This window comes from Gymnodraco acuticeps, unplaced genomic scaffold (genome assembly GCF_902827175.1).
Source record: "Gymnodraco acuticeps unplaced genomic scaffold, fGymAcu1.1, whole genome shotgun sequence".
Taxonomy (NCBI): Eukaryota; Metazoa; Chordata; class Actinopteri; order Perciformes; family Bathydraconidae; genus Gymnodraco; species Gymnodraco acuticeps.
Window position 1 is genome coordinate 362026 of NW_022991669.1, and position 3429 is coordinate 365454.

Genomic DNA, 3429 nt, shown 5'->3' on the forward strand with positions numbered 1-3429 from the left:
TACGTCCTACATTGTGGACCAACGTAGTTATTACACGTTTTTTTATGAGACTGGGTTGGCCTTCTTCATGTCGTGAATTGCAGCTGATGTTTTAATATGGCAATTGGCAATTTGACTTATACAACATTCGCAAGTTGTACATTTGACTCATACAATAACCCACCATCGAGTGACGCTCTAGTTTCTTCATGTTTTGTTTTTTTTCCCCTCTTGCTTGCGCCGGACTGAAACTGTCTTTTCACCGACATCTCTTCACCTGCATAGTGGCCGTATCAAAGCCGTGATTGGTCAGATGTCGATTCATTGCAACGGTGTCGGATTACAGACGTGCTCCCCTTGTCACCTCTCACTCTCGCGGGGGGTGCGCGGACAACTGCACGAGAACTGCGCACAGCAGCTGAGGCCCTCTGGGCGGGGCCCCCTGCGCAAGGCGGGGCTCCATGCAGCCTGCCTGATTGGCCTGTAGGGAGGGGCGGCCCTGGTTATAGTCAAAACATTTAATCTATTAATTCATTGGAATGGTTTTAAATGAGAAGCTATTTCTCGCTTCGAATAAGATCCTTGGCTCAGCCTCATCAATCGATTAGTACTGGCCCATATGTTGAAAACTAAAGCTTCATATTCATCCACACATGCCAGAAATAAAAAAACTGAAAATGCCCATCGTATAATTATCAATAACGGATGGTGTGTGTGTGTGTGTGTGTGTGTGTGTGTGTGTGTGTGTGTGTGTGTGTGTGTGTGTGTGTGTGTGTGTGTGTGTGTGTGTGTGTGTGTGTGTGTGTGTGTGTGTGTGTGTGTGTGTGTGTGTGTGTGTGTGTGTTACCTGCTGTTACAGGTGTGTGTGTGTGTTACCTGCATTCCAACCACAGCGTATATAAAGAATAGCATGAGAATGAGCAGGCCCACATAGGGGAGAGCCTGCAACACAACAAGCAGTAACACTGTCAGATGGATGCCTCATTTCTGAACTGGCTGAATCTGATCAGAGTTGTTACTGACCTGAAGGGATTTGATGAAGGTCCACAGAAGATTCCGAATCCCTTCAGAGCGATTCAAAAGTTTCACCAGGCGCATGACCCGAAACAGTCTGAAGAATGTGACTGACACGCTCATGTTTTCAGAAGACTTGTCAGAGAGATGAAGGACTTTTTATAAATCACATATTCCAAAATAAAATAAAAAAAACTGGATTTAAAAACATTCAAGCATCTCACCGCAATTGCTTGCATTGGATCCACTGCCTGTAGAATTATAAATATTTTCTTTAAAGCTGCATTTATTAAGAATGGCTTTTTTTTAAATGTTTTTATGCTCACGTTCCAAACTGTTAGTGAACACATCCATATTTGGTCATTCCATAAAAAAAACTTGCATGAGAAGCAGAACGAGAGATTTATCAAACAATAGGAAGATTTCTATAATGCAGATAAACAAAACTAAAAAGTAGGATTAAGTGCCTTATCCATTGAAGGATGACAACGCCATTTGTGCCAAGAAGGGCTATATGGTTATATCAATTAGCAAATTCGTGGGACTTTATGGGGGGGGGGATTTGCGTGACTCTGGGAGAGTTTTTGTAGTTGGGGCAAGAGATCCTTGGTCCCTCGATAGGGGCCAGACCAGAAGGGTTCACTGACCCTATTTGACAAGAAGGTTGTTGCACCTTAATTTAAAACAGTGGGTGAGAGAGAGAAGCATAGCTGTCATGTGATCACCTGGGGGTGCGTGAGATCAGATGGGTGCAAGGCTGACGGACATACAGACAGGGTTCAACTGGAACCCTCAGCCTCACTGTGATCTGCTGAGAGTTGTGCTGGCACAGATTGTCTGCTGCCTCTGTCCAGAAAGCTGGATAGATAATGTAACGTGCATGCTGGTAAAAAACTGAACACTTCTTTGATTCACTGGAATCAAATAGCAAATCCCACCAGCAGCCTGGCAAAGAGCCTGTGATTAATCAACCCAGTCTCACGGCATTTCGTGTTATAGTCACGACATTTAATCTATTGATTCGTGTTCACCAACACGATTTTCCCCTTTTTTTTCGTGTCACACAGAACGATATTAAAAGCAAGTATTTATATTCTAACTATCAAATATCTCTCCTGATTGTCAAGTGCCAACAATCAGGAGAGATATTTGATAGATCTTTTTTTTTCAAAGGTTGATTTTTATATTCTATATTTCTATCATTGACCTTCTACTTTCCCCCTATGAAAGTATGTACTCTTAATATTTTTTTAATCAAATATAACACATAAAAACAACAATAACAATAATTCAATAATTCAATAATGTGCTTTAACCACACAAGGTACACACAGCCATAATAACTTTGTATTATTAGTGTAGGACACTTATGCATGTACAACATCTGAAGATGTGTAGTTTTATTCATGCTTTCACATCATTTTACAGTATATTGCTATACTATTTCAGACTCAGTATTTACATTCTTATATTTAAAGAAAATCAGTAATATCTTTAAAAACTACAAGTCCTTTTATATCAGCTGTGCACCGTTATGGTGTAAATTAATATAACCTATCTATGAATTAGATCAAATGTAAAAGTCAGCCGAATTAGTGTTGATACTGCAAGGAGACGTATTGTGTGAAGAGAAATTGAAGATGTTGTTTAATTGTTGATATATTTATGATCCACGTCACATATTCAGTTTCGGCGGCATTTCTTCCAGTTTTTCCAAAGGTCTTCTGATCAGGGCTCTGTAAATAAAGAACTACGGCAGATCTGTAATATTTAATGCAGCCGAACCGTGTATTACAATGCCGTTATGTGATGACTTTCAAAGAGAAAAGCAAGCACACTCGGAATTAAGTATTATTTTATTCTTTTAAGATGTTTTCCGGATTTAATATCATAAAAACACTAAATCCCAGCATGCATTGCGGCTAATACATCCAATCAGCGAGCTTAAACCATAGCTAAGGATCTTGGGTAATCGCTCGAAATGCCTAAGTCTGTTTCCGGTTATTTTTATTTTGAAATTCAGTTCCTGACGGACGTCAAAAAAGCCAGAGATTATGGAATTAAACCAATAAATAAAAGCAAGGATAATTGTGTGTTATTGGTGAGTAAATAACAGTGTGTTATTTTGAAAATAATAACAAATTAGAAGGAAAAATAGATTTAAAAAACAAAGATTTCAGTATCCTGAGGCTCTGAGCCCCATTTATTTTCCTCACAGACGGCAACAAAAGTCCGAAATTATACGATTTAAAATAAAAACAATAATTGTGGCTTGATATTGAGTAAGAACATGTTTTTATGAACCACACAGCTTCCGATCTTCCACGACCCGACTGGAGAAAAAGACATGCTGCAGGCACGAAACACATTACCAGTAGAAATACATTGCTTTTAAAATTGTGCTGTGCAACACGAAAAAAAGGGGAAAATCTTGTT

At 39.3% G+C, this 3429-nt stretch overlaps 1 long non-coding RNA gene across 1 annotated transcript; it reads right to left on the bottom strand.

Moving 5' to 3' along the window:
- Positions 1–852: 852 nt before the first annotated feature.
- LOC117534474 lies at positions 853–1278 on the bottom strand. Its single transcript, XR_004567240.1, has 3 exons — positions 1218–1278; positions 1003–1128; positions 853–921 (listed from the first exon to the last, which is right to left on the bottom strand). It is a non-coding gene; the product is annotated as an uncharacterized LOC117534474 (long non-coding RNA).
- Between the last annotated feature and the right edge of the window lie 2151 nt (positions 1279–3429).